We start from the raw sequence: 11,460 nt of genomic DNA on the forward strand, positions 1-11,460 counted from the left end.
CACTGTCGTCAGAGTGTTTTCAGCGGGCAGAGAGGGGGCGCCTGCATGGGATACTATTTGTAGTTTTCCTTATGGTGTGGGGGCTGTGAAAGGACAAAGCCCAACAGGTTTAAAAGTCAATCTGGAAGGGGAATGGTGAAGAGTGGAAAAGGACACAGCATTCAGCCACAATTCTTAAACATACAGAAATCAACAGTTTCAAAACTATGAAGGGGTGTTAAGTTTACTAAGGTCATGCTGAAGGAACAGTTTAAGTCACTATGACCTAAAAGGGAACTCTGTATCAGAGCAGTTGGGGGAAGAAAGTGGGTTCCAAGTGGATTTGAAAGTTTGCTTTTCGTTGTAAGAAAAGCAAATGAACAAGAAACTGGAGTTCCCCCAAACTGAGACTACCCTGGCCTTTCTCTTGTAGGAATAAGGGCCTTCAAACACAATCTGAGTAATTTAGAACTTAAAATATCAACTACAGAATAGAATCAGCTTAGCTATTTATAAGAATAGCACTGATATTTAGTTCCCTTCTTCCTTATCCAGGTCATTACAACAGGATAATTCAGGGAATTCAAAAAAATCCAGGTATGTGTTGTGACACCAGCTGGTTCCCAATGCACACTTTATATGGACATGCCTCTATTTGCTTTTCAGCTAGGTGGTCTGAATATTATTGGAATAAATGTTACCTTCCAAATTTAATATGCATAAAGACAAATAGCCACTGATCTTGCCTGGATACACCAATGACCTAGAACTGTACATTCTTCTTTGTGTGTGATGGACTGACTGCAAGTTCACTGGTGTTCAGTCATGATTATGAGAGGATTCATTACATTTTTTTCACAGCAACATATGTAAGTTATGTTAAGAATGTTATAAAACATAGCTCCAGATGACAATACATACTTGACATAGCTTCAGAAACCCAATCTTTATTTGGTCTAATACTCAAATTTAGATGAATGTCAGAATACGTGAATCTGACAATGTAAAACCTACTTTAATCACTCCAAAAAGAGGGAAACAGATACATTTATTGGGAAAACTGATACAAATTTAAGACTATATATTTCAGTAATTATTACACTTATTTTGACATATTAAAAAAGTTCTAAACTTCATAGTTATCTGATTATTCATATTAGTAATAAACAAAGTCATATATTATGAGTCATAAATGCTCAAAGCTATTTCTGCTGAATAATTATTTTTAAAAATCCTTTATGTCATGCAACAAAGAATAAATGTCTGGGTTTTTCTTCTTTAAAAATAATCAACTGTCTATAGAAATCAATATTAGTTATCCTTTAGTTAGGCAAAGATTTAGGGTTATAACATTTCTTTTTTATGTTAACATTTTCCATAATGTTACATTGACTTAATTAATAGTTAATATACAAGCATAAAAGAAATATTATTTTAATGAATTCCACCATTTTAGGCATTATGATATTATCTTCAGTATTCAGATCAACAAATTACTTTCCACCTTGAAACAAAAAAACAAGTTTCAATTGTCAACTTTAAAAAATACTAAAGCTATGGGCTCTATTTAATCAAATTAAAACTACACATACAGTAGACAGCTTTAACTATTCTTTATCTTTGAGGCAGGGCACTCTAAATTTGAAAGATAAAAGAGATATTTCATAACTTTAAATTACTATAACATTTCAAAACTAGAAGATAACTTTAAAATTTGTCATTGAAAAGAAAAATGTTTTCACGTAAAATTACTATAAAAACTATCTCATCTCTTTTTGTCACTAATTAATATTTGTAGTTACTAAGGGCATGATAAAATATACAGAGTTATAAAATTTATTTTAGAAGAATTTTCTTGTATCAATTTCTCTCTTTGGAAAATAAGACAGCATATAGATAAGGCAAAGAATCTTTCTGTGTTGTATAAAGGCAAAAATATTAGAAGTGTTTGAAATATCCAAATATTGCAATATTGTTGTTTATAAGTAATAAAAATTATGTTACCAAAAATATCAGTTATAACTAATTATAGCTTTATAAATATAATGTTCACCATCAGGTAAGGGTTAAATAAGTGACAATCAGTTTCTGTTCTCAAGTACTTATTCCTATCTTTGACTAAAGGTTCATTTCAATTTAATTCCATCATATTTGAGAGTACAGCATGTACTGGAATAACAGAATTAGATTAAAAACAAGAAATTTTTACTGCAAATTAGGTTACATTTTTAAAAAGTTTTAATAAAAGAAAAAGGTTAGTCAAGCTAAATAGCTCAGTAAATATGTTATACAAAACATATTTGCAATGTTCCTGTTTTGCTGTTACTGTTTATTCTTCTAAATTTTTGTGTACTGTAACTTTTCAAAAATAGTATAGCTTGTCAAAATTTTCTCCTTGAGATAGAAATTGCGAGATTACCCTTTCAGGAGCAATAGTTTTGCAAACTGTTAAGGGCTTGAGCTTTGGCTTCAGACACATGTGAACTTGAGCTTGACTCTAGTACCATGGGGCCTTGGACAAAATCTTATTCAAACTTATGTTATCACTTGTAAGCTTTGGTTTGTTGGTCTATAAAACAATGATAATGATGATCAATTTGGTATCACAGTGAGGTTAAATGTAATTGTAAGTGTAAGATAATCAAACTTTCAGTATGAAGGAAGTGGTAACTATGCTTATGAGCTCATTTGTTTCATGAACACAGAATTAGACTTACTGTTTTCATGAGCTCTTAAATATTTTCATTTGCTCTCATGAATGTTCCACCTGATATATTCTATGATAAATATCTTCTCACATTTCTAATTGTAACAAAGTTTAAAAGGCCCCTGAAGGCATAAAATCTTCTGTCTGCTCTGTTATGTGGCTTCAATATATTTCCCAATACAATTTCATGATTCACTCATAAAATGTTGTAGGTCTTCAAAAAGGAACTGAGTCTAAGATCCCATTTGACTGATATAATAATAAAAACACCTTAGATTTTTATAGTGCTTTTTATCACAAAAAGCTCAATGCACTTTTACATATTTATCATTGTAACCCCTGGAGGTAAGAAGGAACATAAATTATTTCACCTTTTCAGGGACACTGCAGAGGCATTACAAATTTAGGTAATATTTCTAAGGTTAAGAGAAATAGAGAGCAGGTTTGCTGAATGTCAGTCTTCCTGCAATCGTTACTCTCTTTAGCATTAATTACGGCTATTGTTACTGTAGTTAGGCTCTAATGTTAGTGCATGACATTAAGTATAACTTATCGTTCAGTTAATTACTTGAAGAAATCACATTTAGTCAAACACATGCCATAGAAATTTAACCCAATTAAAATATTTTTATTTTATGTGGAAACATCTTATTTCATCATGAAAAGCATACATGAGCTATGCTTACTTGCTATTCTTTGTTAATTCCAAAGCATAACATTAATACTTACCATTCATTTATGACATTGAAAGAAATCAGTTACAATGTTAATGTCACTCACTTGTTCTACACTCATTCCCCCTTTCCACATATATTTTTATAGGCACATATTGGCTCCACTTACATAGACTTATTTTCTACTCTCATATTTGTGTTCTTGGATTGTCTGTGCTTGAAAAATTTACCAAAATAAACACCCAAAGGAACATAAAGGCAGACTATATAAAGGACTTTTAATAATAGTTGTTTGTTAGAAACAAAATGAAAGAAAGAACTAATATCCACTTGACATTGTAAAACAGACTATTAGAAGAATACTAAAACTTGCGTGTGGTTTATTGCTTTGTAATTTCCTCCAGGGCTTACGTTTTGCGATGGATTGATGAAGACTAGGTGACTTGGAAAGAAACAAAATTTTACAGCCTGATAAATGAATGAATTTAAACGTATTTAAACCTTACTTCATTTTAGGTCATTATGGAAAATAGATGAGATGTTTCTTTTTAACCTTTAGCCAGTATCTGTCTGCATTCTCTAAAGTACCCTATAATTTGAGAAGATTCACCCACTCAAGGTCAAGCTTAGTCTTGTAACTAACAGACTTCCATAAGAAGTTTAATCAGCACCAGGAGGAAACCCACATGTATACAGAGAAGAGACAGGGCTCTTGTTTATTCCACATCCATTCCTCTTAACTCTTCATGTTGATAAGATTAAATAGAAAATCTATTTATCTGATCAAGCACATGTATGTGCATTTTAAACCCAAGGATAATGTTGTAATAGAAATACAATTATCTTCCTTTGGTCACTGTCAGCCTGATATTAAAAATTAGAGGATATGGTTGTTTAAAATGTCAGTTTTTGTAAACATGACTTGGAAGTTATAACACAAATGAATAGTGTCGCAGACTGTTAAGCTGTTTGAGTAAGAAATAGATGTTTCCTTGAATTATTTCAACACAATTTACTATGAACATTATTTTTTCCTCTTGCTGATATTTACAGATTCCTTGTGTAGATAATAAAAATAAAAAGCCTTTCTTTTATGTTAGTGTTCATTATTTAACTCATGGAACACTAATGCTCTCTGGACTACTGATTGTTCCTAGATGTAAAATGACTACTAAAAGAGGTATGTCTGTGTTTTAATCATATCAAAGTTATACATGAAAGTTTGCACCCCTTTGTCAAATCTGTATAAGAGAAGAAACTATCAATTGTATTAGAGTTTCAGTCCTCAGTTTTGAAGCTCTTTATATAAATCTACTCCATGATGGTGGCGGGGAGGAGGGGGAAAGTGTCAGAACAGAGCAAACAAAACTAAGTTTGCAGGTGCACATGTCAGCACCTTGGTGGAGGCTAGGCTACTAGAGTGGAGGCCGAGGGCTAGAAAGCATAGGGGGTCAAGTTAGTTAAGAATGGTTAAGCAGCATTCTGGCTTAGAAAGTCAGCAGGAGAAAATATAGATATAAACCTACAAGTACAGGTTATCCTATTGACAGCTGTGAATTTTGGACATGCCAAGCAGGAAGAGGATGGAAGGTATAGGAGTCAGAACCAAAACATAAACAATGTTAAGAAGCCTTTGTCCAAAATCCAATACTTTTTGGAATGAAGTGGAAGGATCAAATAATAATAGAGAGAGAGGAAATCGGCAGGGAATGAAGAGGGATTCATGACACTAATAATAGTGAATGTGTTCAGATGATCATAATATGTATACCTGGCACTGGGAAAGTGATAGGACTCTAGACAAATAATGTGTTTGCACCAAGAAGCTTACGACAGCTGTGAAGGGGAGACTGGAGCTAGTGCCCATGAGGCTAACAACCCCTTTAGCTTTCGATGTCTCTAAGATACTTTTGTCCCTATGGAAGATGGTCTTTGAAAACAAATTGTGACATTAAGCAAAGATCCGTGGAGGTGAGATCTAACATTAGTTTTTTCCCACTAACTGGCTGATTCCCTTTAGAAAATCACTATGATCAAACCTCAGGATTCCCAGAAGACTGGATTGGTCATAATAATATTAACTGTAACATATACTATGTGCTAGGTGATGTCCTAATGATCCACATGCCCTAAATTAGGTATTTTCACAACACTCATCATTTTATAGTTGAAGACACTAAGGAAGGTAAGTAATTTGCCCAAGATCAGACAACTAGAAATTCGTGGAGAAAAATTAGACTCCAAATCATGTCTCCAGAACCCATATACTTAAGCAATATTTAGTACATTACCTCTAAGGTACCTTCTAGATGTAAAATGCAGCATCTTGAGAAGAAATTACAGATGACATAACAACTTCAAAGAGAACAAACTAATAAGGAAAAGAAATGTTACAATTAATGTGAGCAGACAAGCTGTTTTTATATTAAAAGTAATCAAGTTTTTATGACTTACCATTCTATTTATCACTGATAAATGGAATAGAGATAAAATTGGTAGCTGTGTATTTAAATTTGTTCAGATAAAATATAGGATTTTAAAAAACATAAGATGTCCTAACCCCCAGGTAATATTGTTTTGAACTTTGAGGGAAAGTTACTTAGCTTTTGTATTTTTAGAGGTATTTTTCATAACTACACAGTAAACAGTTATAAAGTTATTCAGATGGATAGCATATACTTGTCATTTAATGATATGTGAAAATTTTCATGAAATATCATTAAGGTTATGAAACCTTATACAAAGAAAGCTCACTAGAATGTTAAATAGCCACAATTTTGAGGGAATAGGGACTAGATTTACAGTTACTTTTTTTCTTCTTCACATTTTCTGCATTATTGCTTCTATAAAAAAATCCTGAGCATGAATCAGTTTTTACATATTGGAAAGACAAGCATTTTGACAGGAAACAAAAAAGTCAACAACTCAAGCTTCAGGCCCTGATAGCCACCAGGTGGGAGCAGTTGCTAGACACTGGGTGGTAAGGACCAGTGACATCCTGGAAGGAAACTTAGATTCCAAGAGAGGTAAAATAGGCAGTCCTGAACTTTATAGGTTCTAAACAAAATATTCACTGGCAAAAATGAATGCTGAGATTTAATATATATGAGAAGTAAACATGACAGAGCAATATAAACAGAATCTCAGAAATTGGTCTAACAGTTTCTCAAACTGAAGCAGATATAATTATCCTGTCCATTTAGAATTGCTGAATATTAATATTATAACGAAATTAAACTATTTCCTTCATTTACTTCCTATCTGTATTGTGGTCAAGGGAAGCTTCTTTCTTCATTAATTAATAATTTCTTTTACCCATTAAAATCCTTTCTTGCAGATGCTGAAGAATCTCATAAAACAAACCTTCCTTCTTAACCAGAAAAGCTCTTAAAGTGATTTGGTCCTATTTCTATGGTATATAAATAAGTTAAAACCATAACACAGTAAATAATTATAATGAGATTGAACAAAAACTGGCTTCCTGACAAGGTACCATTTAGTAAATTGCTATTTCAATGCCCTAAACAGTCACCCACGTTAAATTCAATTTTCATATTGTTTAATTTTTGTCTTTCAAATCATTCCTCAGAGAATGAAAAAGTGGCTTACTGTTTCAGCTCTATAGGATGATGCAGTCTCTGAACAATCTAATGTATCCCCTCGTACTACTTTGACTTATGCTAAAATCACAGTCTGTCCTTAACAAGAGCTGTGGGTGGGTGTTATTTATCTTAAAGGAATATAAGGATTAAATTGTTATGACTAGAAAAGAAGGTACCAAGAAACAATAGAAAATTAGAGAAAGACCTCTGTGATATGATGTGTCATAAGGGGCTCTGAGACTATACTTTCTGTTTTATGAACTACAGACCATTAATTTTTAGATATGATTGTTTTACACAACATATTTGTTGTGAATAGAAGATATAACATGCTGCATTTGCTCATGCACTCATTTGATTCATGGCAGTCTTGAAGTATTTTAAACCAAACATGACTATAGCAAAGAGTTTTCATCCATTTGATTGGGCATGAGTTAAAGCCAATTAAAAAAACATTTTTGGTGCAATTCAAGGGGAAATATTTATAAAATCATGATAAACAAATTTGAGTCCTAGACATGAGTCATCACTATTTTTAAATGTTGGTGTCATTCCTAAATGAGAAAGGGATAAGAATCCTAAAATTGTAGAGTCAACTCTGAAAACTGCATTTATCAGCAATAAGTTTAGATTTGAATATATATTTTAGATTTTAATATTTTTTTATCATAATTTTAATATTTTAGAAGAAATTGTCCTGGAGGAAAATCATGCATTGTCTCCTATCCAAACGATTTTTTTGCAGTGAAATTACAGCAGCACCTAAATTCATGAATTAGGAGCTGAGATAGAAAGTGACCTTTAAACAAAGAAAGGAAAATATTGTACTAACAATTTTCAAGTATCTTTTACCTATCAGACCATGTCGCCTTTCACATGAATACAGTGGCACTCTTTTAAGGCTATAAAATGAGACAATCCCTGTATGCTCTGCATAATCTTAGGGTAATCAAAGTAGCAAAATTGAAGCTTCTAGGTGGGCAACTGCAACTATAAAATATAGCCATACATTTGAAGTCTGTATTTTACAAGGGCTTTTTGAGTTCAGGGTTGTTGCAGTCAACAGTATTCAAGCAAACCTAAATTCTGGTTCTGTGTCTCCAGTGTCCTTTCTTGATGGGTTTGGGCATGTTGCTCAACCATTCTAGGCCTCAGCTTTGTCAATGGTAAAATGGGTATTAAAAATCACAGCCTTTTAAGGCTTCTGTGAGCAGTGAGTGACAAAAGTAGCTGTCAAATGCTTAAGAAGAAGCCTGCCTCAGAAGATACTCTGAGGATCCCAAGATGCCTCTACTAACAAGAGAGGGTTTTTCTGTAAGTACATATCCCTGGTCTCTACCCTGAAAGATTACACTCATAAATTCTGAGGTAAGGTTTATGCACATGTTTATAAAAAGCTCTGGAGATTGCCAAATTTGTACTTAATCTTATACTAAAAGACATTTAGCTGAGATATCTTAAGGTTTTATTTACATTTATGTGGTGGCGATGTCACAGAATAAGCATGATTTCCCACAATTTCCTTCCAGGAAAATGAAATAACATATGTGAGATAATCCTAGGAAATTAGGCAAATTAGGCAATCATTCCACTGGCAAATATATATTTCAGTGTGTATAGTACTTGTAGCTTTACTTTTATTTAATAAATACAGATAAGCCAATATGAGCAAATTATTTTTTTTGAGTTATACTTTCTTGTTGTGAGTTCATTTCTGTCACATTTCAAGATAGTATGCACTGTCCTCAGTGATAATGATCAAGGAATGCCATACAGTTCTGAAAAGTAACCACCAGAGAAATACAAACATGCTGGCCTGAAATGACCACCCCACACACAAGTCATTTATTGTGCCTGAAAGTGACTTTAATTAACCACCACCAGGACTATCCTTAATATTTTTCCCTTAGTGGAAATGAATTTAGTATATTAACAACTTGTCTGTCACCTTGGAAGGGAAGGAGGTATTTTCCTACTAGATTCTGGGCATTAACAATGTCAGTGAAGGGGTACAGCAAAACCTGAGAAGAAAGGGCAGTCACGTTCTAAGGGGGAGGAAGAGAAGGTGAAGGCAAGGTGAGAAGGCAATCAGACCCTTCTCACTCACAGTCTTTGTCAGGACAGGTGCATTCTCAGACTTATGGCTTCTAAAGGACTTGGTAGGAAATCAGAGTGATATATACCCTGGCATATCTATACACCGGAATTCAGGAAAATTCCAATGCTGCCATACTACCAAATAGAGGTTTTAATTTAGAGTTTCTAGAGAGCAGGCCATTGATATACTCTCCCTGGATTTAAGCATGCAAATTGCATAGATTACCTAGGAGCTTACTGTGAAAATACTGATTCCCTAGGGGCATTCTACGTTCAGGCTTCAGAAATGACTCTGCAGTCTAGATATAATTTAAAGTCATGCATTGGCAAGCTGTTGTAGATCAACGAGACATTGATTAAGATGTAGATGAGAGGGGGTGATAGGTCCAGATTCCAGTTTTCAAACTGTTTTCAATTTCTATGTTTCTATACACAAAATGAAGCTTATCATTGGCTTTTCTTACTTCCCAAAGCTATTATGAAGCTAAAATCAAAGTACACATATGGGCAATGAAATTTTTTTTATTATGGGATAGAAATTGAAAGAAAAATATGTTTTAATGTACATAGCTATCTAGTAAATTATCCAAAAGAACAGAACATTCAAATATCCAAAGGAACATACTTCTTTTTTCTGAATTATTGTGTTGTTTTATTTTTCAATATGATTCTGCAAAGATTTAAAGTCAAGTTTCAATATTATGGGCTGGAGAAATGACTCAGTAGTTGAAAGTGCTTGCTTGCAAAGCCTGACAGTTTAAGTTTGATTCTCCAGTACCCGTGTAAAGCCAGATGCACAAAGAGGTATATCCATCTGGAGTTTGTTGGTAGCAGCAGGAGGACCTGACAAACCCATTCTCTCAAATAAATATTGAAGAAAAAAATTACAAACCCATCTTAAAAGTCAGTTGAAACTAGCCACAACCTGCTGAACGTGAGGCATAAATATCAGGAAAAAATAGGAAAAATGAAACCTCTCATTTTCTTATTTATGAAGGTAAGATTTTATGTAAAACTATCTTTCTACAGTTGGTTTCCAATTTGTGGCTCTTCAACATGTAGATAGGAGAGAGTCCTTTCAGTGTTTCCATGTAACCAGCAGAGTTGCTTTCTCACAGCTGGAAGCTTGAATAGCTATGGGCTCTATCATTCTCTGGGTGAGAGTTCAAGGACCTTATCAGGGCAGGGATCAGTATGTGCTATTAGATAGAGTCCAGTGCCACCCAATTCCAAGACCACCTTAGGACTGAACATATAACTCAGTGCCTGTGTCACCCAAACAGGAAAACATTCTCCCTTCTGAGGAACCCCAGCCTCCCCGAGCGTCTGCTTTCTGACCTGTGGTCAGTTCATGAGGCTCATATAATCATAAGGAGTCCTTGAAGGGCACTTGATGTCAGGCTCAAAATTTCATATACTTTTAGAATTAAGAAAATTATAGGAAATTTCCTTGCTATGGAGAGTAGATTTTGAGCATCTTTATCTGCATAGTAAATAGATATATTTACTATAAAACTCCACTTTGAAATTACTGGAAGGAAAACAAGCAAAAAGAATATTTCAGAAGAACTGTCAGCTGTCATTGCAGTACTATTTACTGTATCCACTAGAGGACTCTTCTCAGAATAACTCAAAATATCTCCCCTCTCACGCTCAATGGCCTCTGGCATTTGATGCTCAGCTAACTCTTGAGTTGAGCCACTGGCTACATATCAGTGTTAGAATGAAAACATTCTCCCTACTTTATCACCTCCTGCTAGTTCAATAAAGTGATGTTTAAATAACTGAACTGGCTTCAATGAACTGTACTTGCCTTTTTTTCTTGCTTCTTAGCTAGATAAAATGGAGATAATTATGAAGTGGATGAGCAGGTTTAATGAAAGCCAGTTTCTTTTGGTATACTCCTGAAGCAGCAATCATCATCGGTTTGGCTTTTGAAGAGCAACAATTATAATCACTTAAACCCCCAAGGGGAACAAAAATAGAATTTTCATTAGCATATAAAATATACAGCTGGATTGGACAAGCCTACAAAATTCTGGGGAAATCATCCTAATCTGAATGCTATTCAAAACTCACAAGTAAAATGAGTTCAAGTGTATTTTACATACTTCCTTCCTATAAAATAATATGTGTAACAATGTGAGAGGATTTTCCTAAAAATGAACATAGGGAAATAAAAAATCATTGCCAGGAGAGAATCCCAGTGGGGATGGGCTAAAGTGTATTGCCAAGGTATCAGAGGCAGGATGTGTAATACTCTTCACACAAAGTTCTAATCACTCTCAAGTGAAGGGTTTTCACAGCAACACTACCTACACCTGAGAGATCCAGAGAGAAAGCAGGGTGGTTTGAGACTGACCAGTGTTGAAAATGTATTATTAAGAAGGAAGCTCTCCAA

At 34.0% G+C, this 11,460-nt stretch overlaps 1 protein-coding gene across 1 annotated transcript in view; it reads right to left on the minus strand.

Annotated features, from left to right (window-relative positions):
* Elavl2 (ELAV like RNA binding protein 2) overlaps positions 1 to 5,715 on the minus strand; it is a 230,341-nt gene extending 224,626 nt beyond the window's left edge. The window contains exon 1 of the mRNA XM_045132325.1: positions 5,652 to 5,715. The gene's annotated coding sequence lies outside the window, so the exon portion shown is untranslated. The remainder of the gene's footprint in view (positions 1 to 5,651) is intronic.
* Positions 5,716 to 11,460: the final 5,745 nt, after the last annotated feature.

The sequence above is a fragment of the Jaculus jaculus genome, chromosome 1 (assembly GCF_020740685.1).
Source record: "Jaculus jaculus isolate mJacJac1 chromosome 1, mJacJac1.mat.Y.cur, whole genome shotgun sequence".
In the NCBI taxonomy this organism is placed as follows: domain Eukaryota; kingdom Metazoa; phylum Chordata; class Mammalia; order Rodentia; family Dipodidae; genus Jaculus; species Jaculus jaculus.